We start from the raw sequence: 25,774 nt of genomic DNA, 5'->3' as shown, positions 1-25,774 counted from the left end.
TTTATGCTCATTGCCTCTTGGCCTGGCACTGGGAACCAGCGAAAAGATTGTGGCTTTGTCTTCTTTGTACCCTCTCTTCGGGTATTTTGATACATTGATAAGTTCTCCCCTGAACCTTCAGCCCCTCCAGGCTGAACAGACCCAATTGCTTCACCTTTCCTTCATAGCAGAGGTGGTCCAGACCCTTCACCATCTTTGTAGCCCCTTTGCTGGACTCTCTCCAGTATGTCTCTGTCTCTCTTTTACTGGGATACCCATAACTGGACACAGAGCTCCAGATGTCACCCACCAGTGCTGAGCAGAGAGCACACCTTTGAAACCCCAGCATTTGCCTTGATCTCAAACCCTTCCTAGACATGATGTAACACAAATACTGGCACCAAGCTTTCATACACATTCCACGCCTGTCTCTCAAAGCACTTGTGCAAAGCAAGTCAGCATCCACCTCCCAGTTTGCCAAAGGGAAAACCAGCAAGGAAGTGATGTTCCCCAAATCAGTTGCAGAACAGGCTCTTGAAGACAGGATTTTTCAAGTTCTGCTAGACCACCTTATCTCCCCTGAGCTGGAAAGTGCCTCAGGTGACAGGGCTTGTGAATCCTAATCAGACTGTCACGTGTTCTTGAAGGCTTGCTACCCAAGCCTACAGTTACTCCTCTGAGCTTTTTTTCCACACACTAGAGAAATGATAAGTTTAGTGAATACAAGCAAAGAGGTTAACACTGAAATGCAAGCTTGCTCTCTGGAGACCCTTGGGTGAAAGCTGCTATGCAGATGCATGTTATCATTGCTGTTGTATCATGGCTCAGTGACTGCTTTTGACTGCAAGGAATGGTCTCTGGTTCAGACTGGTTTTCCTCATGCTGGAAGGGATGAATCCAAATAACCTGTGTTGAGAAGTGTTGCAGCTGGTAAACAGGTACATTCAGGGGAAACAGCTTTGAAGATGCTGCCTGAAGAATGAAAAGAGGCATTTTTTAATGTTAATTAGAATCATCTGCATGAGTTCAGGAATAAAACCAGTCCTTAAATACTGACTCAAAGATGTGTTATTAATTAATTGGTATGGTATTAATCCTTAAAAGATGTCATTAGTAAAAACCAGAAAGCTTCATCTGGGAGATGAATTAGAGCTGAAGAACAGAACTCGTGGATGTGGTGCTTAAGGCACTTGGTTTAGCAGTGACCTGGCAGTTTTGGCTTAATGGTTGGATTTGATGATGTTGAGGCTGAGGGGAGACCTTATTACCCTCTACAGCTATCTGAAAGGAGAATGTAGAGAGGTGGGTATTGATCTCTTCTCACAAGCCACAGCTGATAGGACATGAGGAAATGGCTAGTTATGATAGGGAAGGTTTAGGGTTAGACATCAGGAAAACTTCTATACCAGAAGGTTTATCAAAGCCTGGAACAGTCTGCCCAGGGAAGTGGTTGAATTGACATCTTTGGCTGTTTTTAAAAGACATCTAGATATGGTGCTCAAGGATAACCATATCTTTGTAACAGTGGCCTTGTAGTAGTGACATTGATAGAGTTAGGTAATGGTTGGACTTGATGATCTTAGAGGCCTTTTCCAATCATGGTGATTTGGTGATCCCATTATTCTGTGATCGTAAAGGTTTCCTTCAACCAGAACATTTCTATGATTGTCCAAAGCACATTTTTTAAATCTCTTTTAATATTTTGCCCAAGCTGAAATGTGCTGTTGGTGTCATATCTGTGTTCTGCTTCTTACTCTGGGTGCAGCAGTGAGATCACTGCTAGTTTTGCACTAGTGCTGCTACCTGGCATTTCCATGCTTTCGGGCTCAGCTGAAGCGGCAATGCTGGAAACACCGTGCAAAAGAGAAAGAAGAAAGCTGACAGCTCCTTAAAAACCTTGCACAAATAGGACAGTGCTTGACATAATGCTGCTCTAAAATCAGTCACTTGGATTTGATTTGCAAGACTTGCAAGAAGCTGTTTGTTGCCTGGATTTTTCTGTGAAAGGTGATTTGATTTAGGTACCTCTGGGCTTAAGGTCCTGAGCGAAGCTGGGCAGATGTCATCAGTAAAAACCAGAAAGCTTCATCTGGGAGATGAATTAGAGCTGAAGAACAGAAACATGTCTCAGGAAGATCTGGCAGCAGTGTTTGCAACTGCAAATGAACATGCACAGAAACACAGGGGGAAAAAAAAACAAACACTTTCTGTGGCTGAACAGGAGAAGATCGCTGGTGAACCACGATCCAGTAGATTTCACATTGTCCTTTGTCTGAATAGCCCCTTAAAAACAAAGAAGTATGGTTTTGTTATTTCTCTAAAGCTGTTGTTTTGTTTTGTCTGTCCTTGTTCTTTAAATGGCTGCATTTAAATATCCAGGCACCTGACATCTTCCTTCTGAGCATCACTTTCTGCTCTGTGGCTCAGTACAGGTTGCTTCTCCCACCATTTAACCACTTGGGTGTGAAGACTCATTTCACATCAGGCTGTCTACAACATTAAACAAATCACCCTCTGGATGCTTAAGACCTCATCTGCCCACTAGAGACCCTATCTGTGATAAGGCAGTTAGGGAGACAGTTAGGGGGAAACCATAAGTGAGGTGAACTCCACATTGTATGAGCCATCATAACACCATAACCTGAATCTGAGACCCACAGTCTCTGCAGGGCCACTGGTGTAGATTCTGACCACTGAACCTCCTCAAAAATCATGTCTTGTCTGTTAAGAGAGATGATCTAATCTTGCTGTGTGCAGAAGAGCAGGCAGTCATGGCTGCTACCCGGCACAAGTGATGGTATGAAGTGTTCTTGCTATGAAAGTTGGTGCTCTTTGTTGAAAATGTTGCTCTTCCTCTCATATAAAACTTCTCCCACACATGAAAAAAGAATCCTTCATGTATGCTTCCCTCTAGGAAGCAATATTCCCTCTGCAATATTCCCTGGTTTTCTTTTTTTTCTCTTAATATTCCACTCTCCAGTCTGTGCAGATGTCTAACCAGGCTGTTGACAGCTATAGGAGAGAGCTTCTAGCAGTGAAGATGAAGAAATACCTGAGACTGGATAGGTGCTGAGATGGAAGTTGGAGACAGGAATGGCTTTTCCAGTGGTTTGGGAGACCCTTCTGACGGTTATTTTCCAAAACAACTCTAATACTGCTAATGCCTGGGAAGATTTTGGAATCAATGGAGGACTGACTGAGAGAGACATCAAAATGAGCTGAATGACAAAAACCTATAAAGAATATGAGCAGGAAACCCTCAGAGCTGGTGCACATTCAACTAGGAGAGAAGACATCATCAGGCAGTTGTGGTAACTACCTACCCTTGCATAAAAGGATGGTATAATGTTGACCTAGATCAATTCTTCTGGCCACATAATGAGAATGGAAACAGATGCCTGGGGTACAGAAGAAGCAGCATTAAACCAAGGGTGGCTACTTGCTAGAGGAAATTTCACAAATAATCAGTGCCAAGTAATGCAGAGTTGCCTACTGGCCCTGCAGGACAGAGAGATAGCCCTGGGTTTGCTCAGGAGGAGAGCTGTGCTCTCCCTGGGCTATGAGCAACCCTGGATGAAGGACCTCACATCTATCCATATCACCCCTATGTCAGCAACAAGGACTCATCTTCCTTCAGGGTCTCTGCCAGAGGGTGGATGAGATCACTTCCCCTCCCCCTCACCATTTCTCCAAGTAGCAAAATGCTGATTCAAAATTCAGATGATTTTGGAGTCTCCCATTCCCTGCCTGTCAGGGAACAAACACACCACCCTTTAGCAATGCTCAGCAGCAGTAAATCATCTGTGTGGGAGAAAGCTCTGGGTGGAGGTGTGGGGGGGAATACCAAACCATGTGGGGTAGAGATACATGTGGGCAACGAGGGGAAATTAAAAATGCTTCCTTGTCTTGCAGGGACCTCTCTCCCCTCAGGGCTGCAGCCTCTTGTCTTGCAAAATCCCCAGGACAATAATTCATTTGTGTATCTTGCCACGCTCAATAAGCACTTCCAACAGCACACAGCAAACAGCTCTTGCTACATCGATGTCAGGAGCTGGAAGCAGGAGGCAAGAAAAGAGCTGAGACCTTCAGGCAACTGTCTTCTTCATAGTTTGGGAGCAATTAAACTGCACATTTAATTGCTTTGATATATATTTGTTTTCCATGAATGCAAGATCTAATTGGCTTATTCGCTCCGAAGCTGCTAACAATGGACCCTAAACTGTACATAAATGACCGTTAAATTAATAGCTATCAGAGAGATCTGAAATTGGGGGGTTGAATGTGAAATCAAATGAGGGCTGAGAGAGGCAGTTATTATTTTTTATTTTTCCATTTTAATTAATTATTTTTTTTAAATTTAGGTGGGGGGGGTTTGTTTGGTTTTGGTGTGGGTTTTTTCTAAGCAGCCCTTATTATCCCTACAAGAGCCTTGCTCAGAAGACAAGAGTTCCCATTAGAAAATCAATAACAGAGCTGCTGTGATAGCAGCAGCAACCTGTCTAGTTTCAATTAGTGCTTGGGAGATGCTGATCCTTTTCCCTCAGCCTGTCACTTGTTAACACCAGTGGAATTTTGTGCATATTTATTGTCTGGAGAAACTGGAGCTCTTGGAAGTAAAAATTTGGGGGTTGAGTGTTTTGGGGTTTTCTTCTTTCTGGTGTTGCAGTGCATCACAAACACTCATCAGGTGCAGAGATGGTCAAACCCTTGTAGTATTTTGGCCCTTGAGCAGCAATAGTGGCAGAATCACCTGCAGGCAGCTTCATCATTCTTTTTGTCTGTTTTCTTGCACTGCTGAAGGGTTGGACTAGATGACCTGTAAAGGTATCCTTCTACCCCAGCCCATTCTGTGATCTTTGAGACCACAAAAGACTTCAAAGGGTTTTACAGGAGTAAAACACTACTAACATCAGTGAGTAGATGGAGATTATACTCTGCTGCTCTCACAATTTAAGAAGAACCCCTATAGTCTCTTGAGAGAAGACTGCATGAACTTTTGGGTTTGTACTCAGACTTTAATTATTTCTACAGCACCTAAACCACCAAGGACTTGATACATTAAATGGAAAGTAAGTTGCTACAGTCAAAATAAAAGTATCCTCTGGTGTTATCTTCAGTCTTGGTCACTTTTCAGATGGCCAGCTCCATCTAACCTACCTCCCTGGGCTCAGCTAAAGCTGGGAAGGTCTAGGAGGAAGATCAGGATGAGAACCTGCATTCATTGTGGTAAGGCCATGCAGGAATCAGCAAAGAACAAAAGAGAGAGACATAACATGCCTCATAAGGACACAAGGTAAGCCAAGTGTATCATTGTCGGACATTAATGTGAGTTGTTTTTCTTTTCCTTCCTCCCTGACAAGCTCTACTATTTTTCCAAGCCTGACTGCCCTCCAGAATGGCAAATTACCTCAGGTCCTTCACCTCGTCTCACAGGTTGTCCCCCTGAGTATTCTTCAACTCACACTCCACTGGTGCAATCCTCAAGTGGTCCACATTACAGCTGTTCTCTCTCCATACCTTTATATTCAGACTTCTTTTCTGTCTCCCTCTCCAAAGAACTAGAAAGGGCTCTGCCCATGCTGTGTGAGAAAGTGAGCTTTGCCTTCAAGACTGCTTCTTACAGGTTAGCTTTTCAGGCATTAGCAGGTAACTCTGGCCATGCTGTGCTATGGAAGATGTCTCCAGTTGTGCCTGTGACTCTCTCTGCTGGCTCACTTTGCCAAATTCATTCATTTTCTCACATTTTCTCTCTGTCCCTTGCTTAGCAGAAAATGGGAAGAATTGTAACAGGAGCCTACCTTGGTTTTGATCAGGAGAGGCAAGAACAGATCCACTGCAACAGATGTTGCCTTTTTAAGTGTCTCTTCTTGGCTGTTTAAGGAAGAAGTGAACCCAAAGCAGAACTGTGCAGAGACAAGAAGCAGTATATAAAGGGGAGACAGATGTCATCTCACCTACCTGACATGACACTGGCTGCAAGCAGGGGCTTGGTCTCAGCTGTTTTGAGTGTAACAGAGAGAGATCAGCTCTTAGTGATGGTGACTCAACCCATACCAACTGGATACATGAAACCTTCATCCCTTTGGAGAGGTCACCTTCTTCCTGTAGACCAGAGAGGATTCCCTGGTGTGTAGTCTTCATGGGATATGTAGATTTTCAGATACTTGAAGTTTGGTAAAGGGGACACAAGGTCATGGCTGGTAGGTTGTTCAGAACTTCATTTCTGAATTTCTCTGTACAAAGAAAAAAATCAAAGCTTCCCCTCTGTCATGTGTTACCTTTTGGTGGCTGACATGAAAGTGTCCTATCCTCCAGTGCCCCTCACCAAACAGATGTTGGTGAGAAAGTCATATCAATATCCTTCCACAGCAAGTTTAAAAGTAGAGTTCTGACAAGATTAATTTCCTGCTTCAGACAGTGACTCCTCTATCAGACATTCTTGAATACTTAATTATTAATCTACATTATTAATGAACACCTCTGGGATCCATGGATTCACACTGGAATAAAGCATAACCCTAAAGCTGCAAGGTGCCTGACAACTACAGAAACATCCAATATTTGTTAAGGTTTAGAAGTTAAGAATGAATTTATGGCTGGGTGCATTTTGCAACCCACAAGTAGTTACTTTTTTCTGATTTCAGACAATTTCAGAGCAAATGTTTTCTCTGTTGCATGCCATCATGCCAGTGACTTAAAACTTGCAGTCATGATTAGGATAATGAGACCACTGTTTGCAAGTACAAATCAGCATTTCCACCTCCCCAGGCACAGAGCTGCTTATTTTGAGACTTGCCATAAGACAGTCAAAAAATTCAAGCTGAAAGAATTTTGTTGAAAAAGGAAGAATCCAAAATGACTAGGGAAAGAAGAGAAGAAAAGGAAAGAAAAGAAAAAAAAAGGAAAAGAAAAAAGAAAAGGAAAGAAAAGAGAAAAGAAAAGAAAAGAAAAGAAAAGAAAAGAAAAGAAAAGAAAAGAAAAGAAAAGAAAAGAAAAGAAAAGAAAAGAAAAGAAAAGAAAAGAGAAAATAAAAGAAAAAAAAGAAAAGAGAAAAGGAGAGAAAAGAGAAGGGAAGAGACGAGACGAGACGAGACGAGACGAGAAGAGAAGAGAAGAGAAGAGAAGAGAAGAGAAGAGAAGAGAAGAGAAGAGAAGAGAAGAGAAGAGAAGAGAAGAGAAGAGAAGAGAAGAGAAGAGAATTGAATTCAAAACTGACAGATTTCATCTGACATTGGAATAGACTGTCCAGGGAGGTGGTGGACTCATCATCCCTGAAGGTGCTCAAAAATGAGTAGGCACTGTACTTTGGGAACGTGGTTTCATGGCTGTGGGGGTGTTAGGTTGATGGCTGGACTCAATGATCTTTGAGGTCTTTTCCAACCAAAACAGTTCAATGATTCTACGAAAACTCGATGCGGTTTTTGGATGAGGAGGTGGATTATTTTGTTTTCCATCTGCAGAAAACAGGCAATCAAAATATCAAAGCCCATTTTCTTCTTAAAAAAAAAAAAGACATTTCCTTTTTTATTTGTATTTTATTTTAATTTATACTCATGTTCCTTTTTTTTTTTTCTATTTTCTTTTTCCTACTCTGCTGAGGAAAAATACTATAAAGCTTCAAAACAACATGAAGAAATTCATTGTGGGTGGAAGACAACATTCATTTAAACTCAGATATGCTGTGATTGTTAATCTTTGTTTGTTTTCCATTTTCAGATAGTTGACTTTATTTTTTTCCTTATTTTTCTTTTAATATTTTTGTTTTGTTTTGTTTGATTTCAGATCTGCCTCCAACTTATTTCTTTATTTGCTTACCTTGTAGAATTGGCAGCAAAACGAAAAACTGGTTATTCCCACATCTTTGTTTAGCAAATAGCTTGTCACTACCTGTGCCTAGGTGGGTCCAGGAATAGAATAGAATAGAATAGAATAGAATAGAATAGAATAGAATAGAATAGAATAGAATAGAATAGAATAGAATAGAATAGAATGGAATGGAATGGAGCAGAGCAGAGCAAAGTAGACTAGACTAGACGACTAGACTAGACTAGACTAGACTTAACCAGGTTTGAAGAAGACTTCAAGATCATCAAGTCCAACCTATCATCCAACACCATCTGATTAACTAAACCATGGCACCAAGCACCCCATCAAGTCTTCTCATAAACACCTCCAATGATGGCGACTCCACCACCTCCCCGGGCAGCCCCTTCCAATGGGCAATCACTCTGTGTAGAATTTCTTCCTAACAGCCAGTCTAAACCTCCCCTGCACAGCTTGAGACTGTGTCCTGTTGTTCTGGTACTGGTTGCCTGGGAGAAGAGACCAGCCCCTGCCTGTCTACAACCTCCCTTCAGGTAGTTGTAGACAGTAATAAGGTCTCCCCTGAACCTGCTCTTCCCCAGGCTAAGCAACCCCAGCTCCCTCAGTCTCTCCTCATAGGGCTTGTGCTCCAAACCCCTCACCAACTTTGTTGCCCTACTCTGGACACATTCCAGCAAGTCAACATCCTTCCTAAACTGAGGGGCCCAGAACTGGACACAGATCTCCAGAAAATATTTGAATTTAATTGAGAATAACTAACATACATAACAGAAATAACAATAGAGCAATCATCATAATAAGACATGTTTAAGGAGTTGGGGATTGGTGGTGCTCACTGGGTATGTATGAATGAATGAAACCCTAGTTCAGCACCTTTCTCAGTCAACCTCTTCTAAAATGTCCACCTTGAATGAATGGCATATTTTGCTTGCTGCTTCCACTTTAATATATCTCTCCACCTCTCAAAGTTAGGAATGTCTCATTGCATTGTGCTGAAGGCTGGTTTCTAAGGTCATTGTTACCCCCAAAGCTGAAGAAGACACTTTGAGATCACAGAATAGGAGAGGTTGGAAGGGACTTTTGGAGATCTTCTAGTCCAACCTCCCTGCCAAAGCAGGATCACCTAGGGCAGGTCACACAGGAACACATCCAGAAGGGTCTAGAAAGTCTCCTGCCTCTCTGAGCAGCCAGTCCCAGGGATCTGGCACCTTCATATACCTCCCTTGACCTGCTGGCCACATTCTTCTTAATGCACCCCAGGATACCATTTGCCTTCTTGGCCACAAGGGCACATTGCTGTCCCATGGATAATTTATTGTCCACCAGCACTCCAAGGTCCTTCTCTGTGGAGCTGCTTTCCAGCAGTTCAGTCCCTAATCTGTACTGGTGCATGGTGGTGTTCCTCCATAGGTGAAGGATTCTACACTTACTCTTGCTGAAGATCATTAAGTTCCCCTTTGCCCAGCTCACCAATCTGTCCAGACCTTGCTAAACAGCTGCACAGCCTTCCAGTGTATCAGCCACTCCTCTCAGTTTCATATCGTTAGCAAATCTGCTGAGGGTATGTTGTTCCCTCACCCTGGTTGTTGATGAAGTTGTTGAATAAGACTGGACCTGATGCTGTCATTCCAGGGAAGACAGGGTAGCTGCTCTGCCAGCCAAGGAGAGGAACAGTTGCTTCTGAGGTATTATATGAGTTTCTGTCATATCTATGCCCTTCCTCAGCAGAGCTTCAGTGAAGGCCAAACAGAAGGAGATTCTCTACCCCAAACCATTTACAGTGTACAGTGTTTGACATCATTGACTAGCTTCCACACTTTGCTTTGCATATAAAATTGGTGCAGTCATGCTGTTGGACCAAATATTTCAGTTACGCCAGGAAAGACATGGTGACTCCCAAGAGTTTTCCATGCAGCTTGAGGTAAATCAGCTGGCTAAACAAAAAGAAACCAGATTCAGGGGAGGAATAGGCAGCTGTATTGAGTAGGATGTTCTCACTCTCTCCAATTATGTCAAGTCATTCCTACACTCTGTCAGGTTGCTGATTTTGTGATTCTTAGCATCCCTGGAGAACCTTATTCCCATTTAACCAACCCTTTTGCAAGCTCCTGGGCTTTCTCTTACAGGGTTACTTTGGAGTCAGTGATATATTCTGGAGGAGCAGAAAGAGATGATGTTTGTATCAAAACATCCAGATATGAATGTGCCCATGTGCCTACATGATGGCCATGCAGAAAACTACGTCTGTGCCTGCCAAAGGTATGTGAAAGATTAGTGTACCCCTTGATACAGGGAACATTTCTCACCTTATGCTCCAAATAAATTAAAATGAAGTTTACTCTGCTTTCTCATGCCTCCAGTACCACCATCGTGTGTTCATCCTGGACTTGCATCAGTTGGTCTGGCCCATAGCTTCACACACTCTCTGTAGTCCTGCAGGACTTTTATATGTTGAGTAATGGGAATCATCCATGTCTGACTGTAAATGGGAGCTTTGATGTGTAAGTACTCTTATTAGAAAGAAAACAAACAAACAAGCAGACGTGGTTCATTATTTATTAACTGAGGCTCTGAAGAGCAGAGCCTGCTTTGAAGGCAATGTGGAAAGCAAATGTCACTTATAAAGAAGGAGAGGACAAATGCAATCACTTTCTGGGCATTTAGGTTGTGCTGCCAAGTCTGCTCAAGTTGAAGCAGGACTAGGGTTATAGATGATGCTAGAAACAGCCCAAGGGTCATCTACTCCATCCCCACACTTCTGGACCATATTTTTTCTCTCTGTCTTAATCTCCTTAGGTCCATGTTTTCCAGAGCAGATAAACAGCTTTTCCCTCCACAAATGGCAGATCAGTGGTTCTTACGTGCCTCTTAGATTGCCTTCCAAATTTTCCAGCAGCCTCCAAAGGCTCCATCTAAACACAAAACACCTCTAATCAGAGAGGGAGGTGTTTTCTAGAGTCTGTGGTCTCCCTTGAGTGGGAAGAGGATGAAGTCCTTGAATGTAAATGGTTTGGCTCTTTGTTAAAGTGCATAATGAAAATAATGAATTAAGTTTCATTTAAACTGGAGCAGTGGCATTGATTTTTTGGACTGAGCTACAAAACCTAAGGGTCATTCAAAATAAGAAGAGGAAAGAAGGAAAGAAGGAAAGAAGGAAAGAAAGAAAGAAAGAAAGAAAGAAAGAAAGAAAGAAAGAAAGAAAGAAAGAAAGAAAGAAAGAAAGAAAGAGAAAGAAAGAAAGAAAAAGAGAAAGGGAAAGAGAGAGAGAAAGAAAGAGAAAGGTAAAGAAAGAGAAAGAGAAAGAAAGAGAAAGAGAAAGAGAAAGAGAAAGAGAAAGAGAAAGAGAAAGAGAAAGAGAAAGAGAAAGAGAAAGAGAGAACAAAACAAAGAAGAAAGGAAGTAAGGAAGACAGAAAGAAAGAACAAAAGAAAGAGAAAAAAATAAAACCAAACTCCATACAACAGTTGCATTGCTTGTATGTTTTGAGTTTAATATGACTTGACTGTGTCCCTTAAGCTTATTTAAACATTCAGTTTTGTTCTCTTGTTCTGTCCCCGAGTACATATGCATTTCACAGAGGTTTAACTTTAACAGGACAGAAGAAAGTTCCTCGTAATTGAAACAGGCTTTTTGCACAAGCCATGATGTTATGTTCAACAGTCAGAAGGAGAAAAAACATGTTCTTTCTGTCTAAAGAGACTTATTTTCAGATTAAAGGAAACAGCTGCAAGAAGGGAAGAAAGTCTCTCTCCCTGGGAAGAGCACCAACAACAAAATGGTTGCTGATTTCCCTTCAAAGGAAATAACCTTAAAAGTTTAGGATGGTAATACAGAAAAAGTAGAGAGGGGTTCTGTCCTGATTTGAGCTAGGACAGGACCAATTCTTTACAGTGATGACATCCTAACTCAGTCTCTGCTCAGACAGAACTTTCTGAAGTTCAGGTCAAGATTGCACAGCCAGTGGCTGCTTCTAGCACTGGGAATGGTGATGGGGAGTTACTGCCAAGGGCTGGGCTGCAGAAAGGCTCTGGTTTAGACTCGTTCCTGTGCTGACCAAGGGCACTGCCACATCTTGTGCCCCACATTGGGGTGCAGAAGGTCAGAGGTGGCACCTGTGGGAAGAAGCAGACAGGACAAGCAACCCTAAACTAACCAATAAGGGATTCCATCCCATGGATGTCATCTTCAGGATAAGGGATCAGCAGTGTCAAGCTGCTGCTTCAATGCTGGTATCTGAGGAGGACGCTCTCTGTCTGCCTTTACAATCTCTGTGCTCCTGAAGCCGGCTCCTGAATCCATACCCTGAATGCAGTTCCCATCTGCTGTGGAGTTGAGTCTGGGACTTCCCCAGTGCCTGCCCACGGTGTAATGTGCATGTACAGTAATGCAATTGCCAGCAGGAGGTGGGTTTGATATTGGGGTTGTATCTATTTGCATCTCTATCATTTTATTATTATTACTACTTTTGTTCAAGCTGGCTTAACCTCTTTCCTAACCCATCAGTCTCTCTCCCTTGTTTCCCTTTATTTTTCCTTCGGAAAGGTAGAGAACATCTGCCACTCATCTAATGGCCTCCCTCCCTTGACCTGCTGGCACTTCTTCTTCATGCACTTGTGACCTTCTTGGTCACAAGTGAACTTACCAACCAGCACTCTCCAGTCCTTCTCCACAGAGCTGCTTTCCAGCTGGTCAAGCCCTCATCTGTATTGGTGCAGGGGGTTATTCCTGCACAGGTGCAGGACCCTACACTCACCCTTATAGCCTTTTGGGGCTAGAAGTGTCAACTCAGAGACATTAGAATTCATTGTGTTGTGAAAGAGTGGTTTACTATAAGAAGAAAATGGTGTTTTTTTTTGGTATTTCTGTGAAGAAAAAACAAAACAAAAAACCAAACCAAGCAAACAAAAACATGAGGGAAAAGAAACCACAAACCCAAACAAACCTCAAGCATTATTACTCCAAAGTTATTTTGAATTTTGAAAGCTAACCTAATTATATTAAAGCAGTGGCAATAAATAATTTGAAATCAAATTAAGTAGTTTAACCAGCATGAATCAGATTCATTATGTCATACTTAACTGCTGGGTTTTGAAAGCAACCCTGAGATTTTGAGTTTATTTCAGGGTTTTGTAGCAGTCAGTTGGGATACCTCGGGGTTTTTTCTTTCTTTCTTTCTTTCTTTCTTTCTTTTTTCCAGCATGGAAAATAGTTTTCTTGTTCAGCTCTCTAGGTATCATCCCTCTGAAAGGAGGGAGACAATCCTATAGAACACGGAGGTATTTTACATTTCAAGCGCCATTTGCCAGTGCTCAGGCAAGGAGGCTTCCCTAGCTGTGTGCTTCCACTTTCTCCGTTGATTTAGGAGTTCTCATTCCAAGAGCATTGTAACTACAAGGAAACGAAATTCTCTGGCTTTCTGCTAGAATAAGGAGATTTACCAGAGGAAACAACTCCGTAAATACTACGTAGTGCCACCTATAGCTCTGCTTGGGAAAAGCATTCCTGAGTCAAGCCCAGCAAATAGATCTGCGTTTGCACTATCAAAGAAACCTTCTGTGCTCACCCAGGTTTTCAGGGTGGCTATAACAGATTCCAGCAGCTACTCTGGGAAAAATAATTGTGTTGCAATTATTATTACCACAGCTATTTTTAGAAGTTCTTCAGCACTTTCCCTCTTGTGAATACAGTTTCCAAACAAGGATAAAGAAGAGTTGAGAACTTTTTAAAGAGCTTCCCTATATGTGATTTTTTTGGGGATGCTCTAATTTTTACTTTACTGGCAACAGAGTCACTCTGTGCCCCACATTAGGCAGGCAGATACAGAGCAGCTCCCACTAGGACATATATCTTCAATATTTTAAAAGCTTCCTACTCCTTCCTGCTCAGGGACAGGATGCCATCCAGACAGACCCAGACAAGCTTGAGAAGGGGGCCTGTGTGAACTTCATGAGGTTCAGCACAGCCAAGTGCAAGGTCCTGCACAATGGTTGAGACAATCCATAATCCACAGGCTGGTGGATTATGGGATTGAGACCAGCCTGCAGAGAAGGACTTGAGAGTGCTGGTGGATGAAAAGTTTGTCATGAGCCAGCAGTGTGCTCTCGCAGCCCAGATGGCAATCATAGCCTCACTTCTTCGAAGGAAGTATGGCCCGCAGGTTGAGGGAGGTGATTCTGTCACTCTCCTCCACTCAGATGAAAACTCATGTGGACCACCATGTCCAGGTCTGAAGCCCTCAGTGCAACAAAAGAAATGGGCCTGTTGGAGTGGGTCCAAAAAATATTCAGAGATGGAGCACCTCTCCTATGAAGAAAAGCTGAGTGTTGGGGCTGTTCAGCCTGGAGAAGACTTTGGGGAGACCATGTAGTGGCTTTTCAGAACTTAAAGAGGTCTATCAGAAAGATGAGGACAGACTTTTTAGCAGGGCCTGTTGCAACAGGACAAGGGGGGATTTAGACTAGAAGGAAGAATTTTTTTTACACCAACAGTGGTGAGACACAGGCCCAGGTTGCCCAGAGAAGTGTTAGATGCCCCATCCCTGGAAACACTGAAGATCAGGTTGGGTAGGGGGGTCTGAGCAACCTGATCTAGTTGAAGATGTCTCTGCTGACTGCAGGGGGTTTGGACTAGATGACCTTTAAAGTTCCTTTCCAACCCAGACCATAATTCAGTTCCATAATTCAGTGAAGAAATCTCCTCTCCTGCCTTACCAACAATGCAGTCTAAGCTCCAGCTACCATCACTGGAATGACCATATATGTACTGGAGCTTGTTCCCCTCACTAGGAATGCTCTTTTGGGCTCCATGGTGTAGTCCCCTGGCCCTGTCATGGAAAGTAGACTGGTTAAGGGCTGGAGTTAGGGCTATACATGCTGTGACTTGGGAAGCTGGCACCACTGCCTTGCCTCATTTCTCAATTCTGTAAGATGGGTTCAATGCTAAATTCCTGATTTAGAAGAAGTCTCTGTGAATGTTGTCCAAGAATGGAGGTCTTTGAGAAAAGGCACTCTTTGAACACAGATAATTCTTTCACTTGACAAACACGGCCCATGTGAAGGGGAAGAGGAGTTTTCTCTCCTGTGCTTAGAAGAGGCTGTGATAGCTGAGTTTGACATGTGATGATATGAGCATTCACACTCCTGAGCAGCCCCTGCCAGCAGAAACCACAGCTGCTGGCAGCAATGGAAATGCACTTTTTTTTAAAAAAAATTAAAAGATCAACAACAACAAAAGTGAGGTAGAGAGCACAAGCCAGCAGACGTGAGAGAAAAGCATAGGAAAATCCCTTTCAAGCCCTATGATCAGACGAGTTATTCAATGTCACCCTTTGGCAGAAGGATGTGGCTGGCAACTGGAAATTTTCAAGCAGATCTTTAGCCAGGCACAGTGCAGGGTGTTATAAATGTAAACACAGTGCTATCTGGCACTGGAGGGGAAGTCAACTGACTACTTACGAACTGCCCTTTTTTTTTCTTCCTTGTCATCCTCAGATGGCTGCCACTGGGAGGAGGGGACTTTTCCAACAAACTGGGATCAGGTTCTCTATACTGCAGTTATGCTTCCAGGTGATTTTAGGGGTAGATATATTAACCCCATGGGGCCAGAAGCCTACCTTCACAGTATGGAAGATGAGAAGATGAAGTTAGCAAATCTAAAGGAGCTCTGAATAACTGCCAGGCCAAACAACCCATACCCATCAGCACTGAGTGCTTCGAAAGATGCAAAGATTGGGCAGATAGAAGATGTTTTGCTCTCTATTTTATGTTTCCCTCCTGTATTTTGTATTCTAAGACTGGCTTAAGCCCCTGAAGTGTGCAGCTTATTCCTTCTCCCAAAATCTCTTTGCAGATTCCCAGGGATGCTGCTTTTACCTGTAGAAATTTCCCATCCCTTTTTGCTCTTGACCAGTTTTGCCTTTGACAACAAGAGGCATTATCTGTGCGGCAAACATGGTCTAAACTCAAAGTATGGAGAGATTGCTTATCTGTTTTGAGCTTGCTGGTTTTCCTTTGTCATAGAGAAGCAGGGAGTTAAAGGTAGCTCCAACTCATCATGCCTTGCCATCTGCAAAGCCCATACTGGAAACAGATCATGGCTAAAAGCAACATGTCTAGTGGAGAAGAGAACAATAATTGTCTCTTGGTTGTGTTCATTTGCAGAGAAAAGTCAGTGTTTGTCATGAAACCCACCCAGCAACTCCTCAAGAAGTGCTATGGGTGGGTTGGTCTTAGCATCGCCATGGTGGTCTGGGGATGGTGTGTCACAGAAGCTGTTGTGCCTTGCAACCTCTGATTTTGCTGGTCTAGCCCACTTCTTCCTCTGGCAATGGCACTGGAAGGTCCTAATGGCATCTGCATATGACCCAAGTAACTTTATGAGTCCTTGCACCATATTGTACTGGGCCAGGGGTTGCCAGTTTGGGTATATCTCAGATATTTTTGTTATTTCAAGCAGAATGTGGCTGGGATCTCTGTCACAGGACTTTGAGTCATAAATAAACAGTACTACTCCAGAGCTGGGCAGCATGGTCCCAGTAAGGTCCCATACAGGAGAAGCAGGGGGGACATCCACCAATATCTTTACATCTCTGTGTTCCAGTGCTGTTGTCTCAGTGATGCCCTTTGGAGGCACCTTTTGGAACTATGGAGACTGGAAAGGTGGGGGGAACCCTGTTAATGGAACCTCTCCATCCTTTTCCATGTCACAGCTGCTCAGCCAGGCTCCCTTTCCAGCTTGATACTCCCTTTTATGCTTGAGGACCCAAGGACCACTCCTCACCATGTGAGTGGGCCACGATGGAAATTAACCTAAACTCTGGTCAAGACAGTTGACTTAGGTGTAGACTGGTATAAAATTGGTCATTCTGCCCAAGGATGTTTTGATGGTGTTGGCATGATGAAAGGAAGGGTATATGTCTCTTCAGACTTGGATTTTGACATCCGAAGTGCTGGGCATCTCTTGCTCTGCAAACAAACTTCTTTGCCCTCAGAGGAGTCCTGTAGCAGTGAGTTTCTCAGGTCCTTGTGCAGTACAGTGAAGTTACTTCCTCCTAATCATTTCACAGGTGTTCAGGAGACCAGATGAGTTACTGCATTTAGTTACCCCAGTCAATTGCACACTCCAAACCCTTACAACCCCTGTTCACTGTTGCAGCCCACCCTCAGTTCTCCCTGGAGAGCACACAGTGAGAAATCAAGAGATCAGATCTCTCTTATCCATATTTTAAGGCATGGGCCGTTCTTATTATGAGGGCTTGGGATTCCTGGACCCCTTACCTCAGACTGCATAGAAAGGGGCTGCAATGAAACTTTTCATTGCATCGACCTCAGTTCCCCATTTCCACAAATATGATATTTCCATCCTGCCCCACTGCAGCAGTGAAGGTTGGAAATTGGTTTAGTTTTGTCACAGTGGCACTTTCAGGCACTTTATCCTTGTGCTGAGCTTCTTTGCCCTGCAACAGAGGAGAGATGCTAGCTGCACCTTGCTCTGCCTGACCTCTCCAAACATAGGACAGGGAAGGTGAATGCCCCCACATCTTCCATCATCCCAAAGGCGTGGCAGAGCTGCTCCATGGGACTCACATGGGCTCTTTTCACTAAGCACTTGGTGGTTTCCACGGAAGCTCTCTGCTGGGCTGCTTGCACCTTTGAGGGATGGAGAAAGAAAAGCTGGTGAAAGAAATGCTGGAGAAACAGAAGCAGAGAGAAAAAGTCCCCGGGGAGACTCAAAGGAGCAAGAAAGCCTTCTTGAAGGAAAACAAATCAGCCAAACAAACTCCCGAAAGGCTGGAGAGAGAAAGGCAGAGATTTCCATTCGGAGCATGCACGGTGCTAATCCAGCATAGCCGCCTGTCGGCTAAAAACAAGCATTTCAGGCCCCAGCTGCCCCTTTGCTCCAGTCGCTGCTTAACTGGAGATGTCACACGGATGCCTTTGGCCAGCAGTGCTGCAGTGCTGGCTGGGGACAAGAAGATGCTGGTTTGCCGCGCTCCATCACAGCCAGGGCTTGCTGTTGAGCTCCCCTGAATGAATAATTTTCTCTCTTTCCCCCCCTCCTCCAGAAGTTTGGTTTGTGGTTTTTGTTTGTTTGGGGTTTTTTTAGGGGTTTATTTTGGGGTTGGTGGGTTGTTTTGGTTTGGTGGTTTGTTGTTTTTTTTTTGGGGTGGGGGGGGAGTAAAAGAGGTTTGGAGGTGTGGAAATGGGGCTAGAAGTCTGGATGAGGTGGAGGGACAGGAGTAAAGGGGAAGAAGGCCAAGGGAAGGGGATGGGGGGGCTCCAGAAAGGCTGTGGGGAGAGGAACGGGGTTCTCTTCACTCTCCTTGAGGCAAAGGAATAGAGGATGAAAGCAGCTGGGATTTTTACCTCTGTCCCTTGGGGCAGGTCTGTCCCCTGAACATCAAGTCCCTCCACTGCTGGGTACAACATCTCTGAGCAGGGAGGGAAGCAGTTTTGTTGGAGAAAGGAGCTGTTTTCCACCTCATGGAGCAGAAAGGGTTATAGTCAAGGGGCAGGTCTTGAAGTCTAGCCGAATGCTGAAGTCCCGTGCTCTCCCTCCCTCCTCCAGCCTTATCTTTCTCCTCTCTACCTCCTCCCCTACCCTACCCCCCTCTTCCCTCCTCCCCGCTCTTCCCCTCCAAGCCCCCTCCGCCCCCCCTTATTTCTGCTCCGGAGGCTTCTCTTTACTGAGGGACTTTCCCTGGGCTGTAAATCCGGAGGCAGCACCTTTACCCCAAAGCTGCTGGGATGCAGCATGTACCTTTTACACCAGTGCATCTTCTCCTCCTCCATCTGCTCCGACTCTGCCTTCCCTCCCATCCCCCTGCCACCTTGGGGTGAGATATCACACCCCCCGCCCCCCTACTCCCCATATATGTGTGGGTTGATGGAGGAATGAGTTTGGGGAGGATGATGGGAACGAGGTTAAAAAAATAAACCACCAAAGGGTTAATGGTTTTTGCTGTCTCCTGCCTGGGCAAACCTGGTGCAAAGCCACCGCCAAACTGGGCTGTGCTGGAAGATCCAGCCCCTGTCCGACTGACAGGCTCTGGGGAAGGGGAATCTGCTGCCCCGGGGCTCTCCCACTACTCTGTCCCATCTCCCATCCCCTTTCCCAGCCTGTCAGCTCCGCGATGGGGGTGCGCTGAGTGAGCCCCAGCAGCTCCTTCGCCCTCCCAGCACCCAGGGAGCTGCGAGCCGCGTCCCTGCGCATCCCTCTTCGGGCGCCCGGCACCTCTCCGGCGCTGAACCCCCGCAGGTTTGGAGGGATTTTTTTTAGGGGGGAGGTGGGGAAACAGAGCCCTTGCCATCCCTACCACCACCATCCCGACTCCCTCTTCACCTCCTGGTTTTCCGCTTAGGGCTAAGCTGTCCCGGAGAGGCTGCGTTTGCCCAGCCACCAATGCACTCTGGCTTTCGCTGGCTCCTCTGCTCCATCCATCCATCCATCCATCCATCCATCCATCCATCCATCCATCCATCCATCCTCTCTTCCTATAGGCTAGTGGAGCATGCCCGGTGCCATAACGTGGCAGTTAGGGTCCTTGCCTATAGCTGCCTGTTTTGCCAAGCTCCGATCCGTGCGTGTGTATGTGTGTGTGTGCATTTTATCCCTCCCTCCCTCCCTCCCTCCCTCCCTCTCTCTCTCTCACTCTAATGTGTGATCTGGAAAGCTTATAAAAGCCTGATGTAATCCTTAATGCAGCCCCTGGCTACAAAGACTGGATCTAGTTTCACAGAGAGAGATTCAGAAGCAGAATTTACAACAGGGGAGGAAAAAAAAAAAAAAAAGAAAGAAAGAAGAAAAAGAAAGGAAAAAGAAAGAAAAAAAAGTGAGGGGGAGAAGAGAGAGAAAAACCGAAAAGCAGACGAGTGGATTTTAAACAAATATATCTTTCTGAAGAAGATCCTTCTCGCTCTTCACTGCTGGGAAAGCTACTCTGAACCCTGCTGTATATTGTTGGTGGGTTTTGTTGCCTTTTTTTTTTCCTTTTTTTTTTTTTTTTTTTAAAGGAGAAGACTTGATTGTCTGCTTGGATCTAATGATTTACTGGCTTTTAACTGCGTTTTTCCCCTCTCCTAAGGATTCCTCAAAACCTGGCTTAATTGTTTTCAGCTTCTCTCTTCCACCTGCCTGTCTGCAGAGACACCAAAGGTTCTCCCTTCCTCTCCCTGCCCACCCCCATTTCTTTTAGGATTCCCCCCCCCCCCCTTCTGCTTTATATATACATATATATATATATGTGTATGTATATATAGATGTAGAGGCAAGAGTGGAGGGAGCAGAGGGAGAGCAAGCTCTGCCATCCTTTTGGACTTCACGCGCTGCCCAATGTGGGGCTGGTTACCCCTGGATATGTTGCTGGTTTCCATTTGGAATTTGACAAAGGGAAGAAGGAGGATATAAAACCTGGGGAGCTCTGCAAGGTAAGGGGCTCCTGGCCACTCTTGTTTCTTCCTAGGAGGGGAGGGAGCAGCTGGGAAGTGACTTCTCCAGGCTGCACTCTGCCTTGAGTGCAGTGGAGGGGATTTCTCTCCATCCTCAGGGGAAGCAGGGATGGGGGGTAAAGATGGGTATCCCCTCCTTTGCTTTTTACCCCTGGAAACAGCACCCTGAAGATATTTTCATCCCCTCCACTCTGCAATTTGGACCAACAGAGGTTAATTGCTCTTTGCTATGGCAAGTTTTAACTTTTGTGCATGCAGGTCCTGTGGGCAAACATCAAGTGATGGTGGTGGAAAATAATGATGTCTGCAGGAAGCAGAGGAGGGAAATGCATTCATGTCCTGGGGAAAGGAGCTGGGGACTGGGTTGTTTCTTGGGGGAGAAGGCAGCCAGGCAAGAGAAGAGAACTGGAGGATCACGATGGGAAAAGCTGCAGAGCCAGCTGGGGCTGAACTGCAAAGTGCTGTGAAGCCACGGTGCCTTCACAGGCAGCTCTGGGGTCCGGGACTCCTCAGCCTGCAATGTTGGCAAACAAAGTCTCAGAGGGTCTGGCAGTGTCCTGTCCTGGGCATGAATCTATCCCCTTCCCAGCTCCTTGTCTTCCTACCTTTCCTTTGAGAGATTTTTTGGGGGGATTTTGGCGTTTGGGGTTTTTTTTAGGGTGGTGGTGGGAGGGGGATGTTCTTTTTGGCTTTGCTACTGGTGTTGCACCTTCCTAGGGCTGGAGGCAATGGCTGGGGAGAAGGTGATGAGCTTCTAATGACCTCCCACCACCAATTAATGCCATTTATCAGCACTTTGTTTCACACTGTAGAAGGAAATTAGCCTTTAGCCTATGTGGAGCTCGGAGTATGGCACAGACACACACACACATACTGTTCCTGGAGCTGGGCTTCTTGGGGATGCTGGCATCCAGGCATGGCTTAGCCTTTCTTGGGGGGGGGGGAGGTTGGAAAGAGAAGGAGTCTCCATCAGGGATGCGTAATTACAAAGCATCTTGTTCTGAATCACCCTGTGTGGGAATGAATCGCAAAATTTGTCTCTCCCTCTTCCCCCACCCGCCCCCTTCCCTTTCACGGCCTGACATTCGCTGATGGAGGGTGGCTGTTGATGCATCTTCAGACTTTTGCAGAGAGGTGTTTCAGCCATCGCTCTGCCAAAGCTGGAAGGAAAAGAGGGCTGGAAAGGAGCAGGTAGAGGTTTCAAAGGGACTTTTCAACCGGGTTGTACCTCAGTCCTGACTGACAGAAGGCATCTGTCCCCGGGAATTGAAGGCATGGGTTGCAGATAACTCTGCAAGATACCTTCAGTTGTGACTCGCGCTCCTGTCCCTGATCCTGCTCTGGCCAAGGAAACAATCCCTGTGAATCAGTTGTACAGAGACAAGGTGGTGGGGAGGGAAATAGGAAGGCAAGGTCAAAAGGATGGAGGGCAAAATGACACACACACCCCACACACCCACCACCCCTGATTCCACCCCTGACCACTGACCATCCCATCCTTTGGAACTGGGGCTTTCCAAGACTCAGACTCAATTCAGTTCCAGCACTGGGTCTGGTGAGTGCCAGGGCCAGCTGATAGCTGATGGCTGAGGCAGTAGGAGGAGAGGAAGGGAGAACTGGGGGGGTAGAGGAGGGTTGCAAGGAAAGAGAGAAGCTACTTTGACAGATGCCAAAAGCTGCCTGCATGGAAGAGCAAAAATTGCAACACCTCGAAAGCCAATGCTCCCTGGGAAGGTGCCAGAGGGTGTGCAGGATGCACCTTCCTGGCCCTTTTACCTGTTGATTAGCTCTGCTCCCTTTCTCCTGACCATGGAAAGCCAAAGGGAAGGCAGGAAGGATGAGCCCCGGGCAGTCGATGGAGTTGAGTGGCGACCTCGGTGGCGTAGCAGGGAGGACTGTGTATTAATGATGATGACTCTGCTTTGGCTGGTGCTGAAATATCTGTATTATCTATTATCAGCTGGGAGATGAGGCTGGAGGCATCGCAGAGCTGGGATCTCATCCAAAGCCTGGGCTGCTAAAGGAAACAAACAGTTCCCCATGCATATTAAGTGGGTCCCTACTTAATTAATGACTCATTAACCTGGGTCCTGCAGTCCTTACTATGCCCAGGACCTCGCTGGGGAAGGGGAGAAAGGTTGCAGGGTAGAGCAGGGGAGGTTTTTGGAGGGTGCTGAGGAATTGCACCAGCTCTCAGACAAGTTGCACTGCCAGGGGACAGGGTGACCACTGGTCTGAGCCAAGCAAAGGACAGGGGACAGGCAGAAGGCCAATCAGGCAGGTCAACATGCCTGGTTGTTCTCAGCAGCAGAAGAGGGACATGGGGAGGAGGGAAGTGCTGGTGGGGGCAGTCAGGGGGTAACTATGCTCTGTTCTGCGTGTTGGTGGGGTCAGGATGCAGCATCGCTGCTTCGTGGGAAGGTGAAGGGAAAGACCAGGCAGAAGCTGGTTTAGGGCAAGGCACTGACAGAGAATGAGCAGAGCACAGGCAGGAAGGAGCAGGACACTCACAGGGAAGGAGCAGGGCATGGACAGGAAAGGAGCAGGGCTCCTGGCCCTTCCATAGCATTCCTGATAGTGTTGCAGAGCCCCAGGTGGAAGGGTAGGGGCTTGGAGATCCCATAATTGACCAGTAAAGGCTGACAGGCTCAGAGAAGGACTGGCTAAATGAGGGTTGGTTTGCCATTAAGGAATGGTCTGTACTCCTATTACATGGGGAAAACTGAGGCAGGGGAAGTAGTCTAGATCACATACCCGGGCTGAGATGAGAATGTGTGTGTGTGTAAGACTCCTTAAGCCCGGCCACACTTCCAAGAAGCAACCAAAAGCCACATTCACAGCGAGGGGGAGCACACTGCCTCCCCCCCCCCCACTGTTCTGCCATGCCAAGGAGAGCTTCATTCCCACGCTGCCCCCCACCCCGCCCTGTGCCCGTCGGAGCCTCAGAGGTGGCCTGGGGCACACGCACAGCCTTTTTTCCCCCTCGAAGCACCCCACATTCTCATTTTCCACACATCCCAAACTTAGCGACATCCCCAACACTCCCCTTCATTCGCACCCCCACCCCCCCGGAGCATCAAGACCGTTCTCGCTGCAACCCCGGCACGGGAAAGCTGTGAAAGGGGTGGAGGGCATCTCAAATCTAGGGTTAGGGTCCCTCTTTAACTCTCCCAGTCCCAGATGCTTTGGGTAGCTGGAAGGGAGGGGGTGCGGGGGGCAGCCGGGGCTTGCAGCAAACTGCGGGGAGGTGGCGCTCTCAGCCTGGTTATCGCCGCCAGCCGCCCCCGGAGCGCACGGCTCGGTGCAGCGATGCCCACCCCTCATCCCCCCGCCTCAAAAAGACCCTCACACACAGCGAGGATCGCAAGAAGGGCTATTTACCCTCCGCCTCCAGCACCCGAAATACATTGTCCCTGGGGTTTATTCCCCATTCTGTGACTATCACCATCCCACGGGCTTTTTGCCCTCCCCTTCAACATTTTTTTCCACCGTAGTCTCCCTCCTCTTCCCCCGCATTTTTTATCCTCCCTACTTCTCCATTTCAGCATCCTTGTGAAAACAGACACAATTTGGGCTGCCGTGGGCTCTCCCTGAAAGTGCAAGAGGAGTGTGCAGCCCCATGACCAGGGTCGGGAGAGCAGCCCCCAGCCCCAAGGGCGCGTTTGGCAAGGGGCTGCATTTGGCTCCTTGCTCCCTACAAGTGGGGAACAGGATGGCCAAACACTCTGCTCTGTGAGTCAGCCCTGAGTGATGTCCACCACGGATCGTGCCCCTTCATTGCTACTGAATTGGGGCAGGAAGATAATGGAGGGGTTTCTCATGGTGTGGGTGCAGATGGCTTCCCCCCCCCCCCCCCCCCCCCCCCTTTTTTTTTTTTGGAGAGGGAGAAGGAGAAGCAGTGTCATCATAGCTCCTAATTGTCCTCCTTGCCTAGCTGTAGCATGCAGGAAATCCCCTGTCACCAATACCTGTTGCAGGGTATCAGCTCAGCTCATTAATTAGCTCCAGAAAACCTGTGCTGATAAACAAATGAGTCCAAGCTCTTCTCTGGGCCTGATCCTGGGCTTGCAGTATGCTGATTGCTACCTTTCTAGGATAGAGGCAAAGAGAGAGGAGTATTTTCTTCAAGATGGATGACAGGCTGTCTCTGTAACCAGCTTGCCTCCTCCCCTTGGAGAAAATTCACATCACCAAGCAAGCTTTTGAAGGGAGAGGAGCTGGCACCTGGCCTGGAGGTTTGCAGAAGATTGTCTTTCTCTGTGTCGCAGAACATGTTGGAATGGCTCAATGTGGCTGCAGACAAAGCACAAGGGTCCCCAGCACATCCCAGCTCTCACCATGCACAGGATGCTCCTATGTTCTTCCCACGGTTGCTTCCCCAAATTCCCTGAGGTCTCCTTTTGCCTGGGTTTTGCAGAAGGTGGGAAAGGGCAGGAAGGGGGTGTTTGGGCTTGGGTGAAACTGGACTAAGGTGTAGGTAACTTGATGATGGTGGTTGAAATCCATCCATCCATTTGGGTGGGGTGGGAACTTGGGTGTCTGAAGTGTGCGAAGAGAGGCTCTGGGACATACTTCACTCAGGGTGTGGATAGGGATCTTCTTCAAGTTGCCCAGGGAGGCTGTGGATGCCTTCTCCCTGGAAGTATTCAAGGCCAGGCTCTACAGCATCTTGAGCAATATGATTCAGGGAAAGGTGTCCCTGACCATGGCAGGAGGGTTGAACTAGATGATCTTTATGATCCCATCCAACCCAAACCACTCTATGAAGGTTCTTTGCATCTCAGTTTCTTTCTCAGGGAAAGCAGTATCTGAGTGTCCTATCTGCACCTGAGAGGCTGGGAGTCCTACTGAGATGCACTCATTTGCTTTATATTCATATGTAGCTCCCTCAGGTCCTCAGTTCACAGAGAACCTCTCATAAATCCCAAACCACTGTGACAGAGAGCTGCAGTAACCCTTGATTCTCCAAGGCAAGGCCACCACAAATGTCCTCCTAATCTTTAGCAAGATTGTGATTTAGGAGGTTCTGTCTACCTTGGGACTCTTCTTAACACTCCTGCTGAGTGAAACATAATTCTTCCACAGCATCACACCATCTCCAACCCAATACTGGTGGCATCTTATTACAAGGTTAAGAAACCACCAACTGGAGGCCAAGTTTCTCTCTTGGAGAGCAATCTGCCATGCCAGCCCATGTGGACAATGTCCATCCATTCCTTTTACACACACTCTGTGTGATAGTTTGTTTGCAGTGTGCTGAGGCTACAAACACATTCAAAGAGAGAGGGAGAGAAGGAAAAGAGCAGTAAATCAAGTCCCTTCTGAATGTCCATTTGTCGTCATATCAGGGGCATAGAAATTCCTCATGATGCCTCTCGGAGCGAGGGTTTTGTATTAGTGTGATTATGCTGAGATAATCTGTCATGTTGCTTCAGGAGGCTCCCAGGGAAAGGGGGAAAAAAATTAAATTAAAAAAAAAAAAAGGGAAGCTAATATGAAATCAGAGGGCTGCTAGATTGGTGACT

The 25,774-nt window shown here is 46.2% G+C and overlaps 1 protein-coding gene across 1 annotated transcript in view; it reads left to right on the top strand.

Moving 5' to 3' along the window:
• The first annotated feature begins 18,757 nt into the window (after positions 1–18,757).
• ADGRB1 (adhesion G protein-coupled receptor B1) overlaps positions 18,758–25,774 on the top strand; it is a 317,920-nt gene continuing 310,903 nt past the window's right edge. The window contains exons 1-2 of the mRNA XM_054167432.1: positions 18,758–19,059; positions 20,061–20,228. The gene's annotated coding sequence lies outside the window, so the exon portion shown is untranslated. The remainder of the gene's footprint in view (positions 19,060–20,060; positions 20,229–25,774) is intronic.

Source organism: Dryobates pubescens, chromosome 14 (genome assembly GCF_014839835.1).
Source record: "Dryobates pubescens isolate bDryPub1 chromosome 14, bDryPub1.pri, whole genome shotgun sequence".
Lineage (NCBI taxonomy): Eukaryota > Metazoa > Chordata > Aves > Piciformes > Picidae > Dryobates > Dryobates pubescens.
The sequence above is the reverse complement of the archived record's forward strand: the minus strand, read 5'-3'. Positions and strand labels throughout refer to the sequence as shown.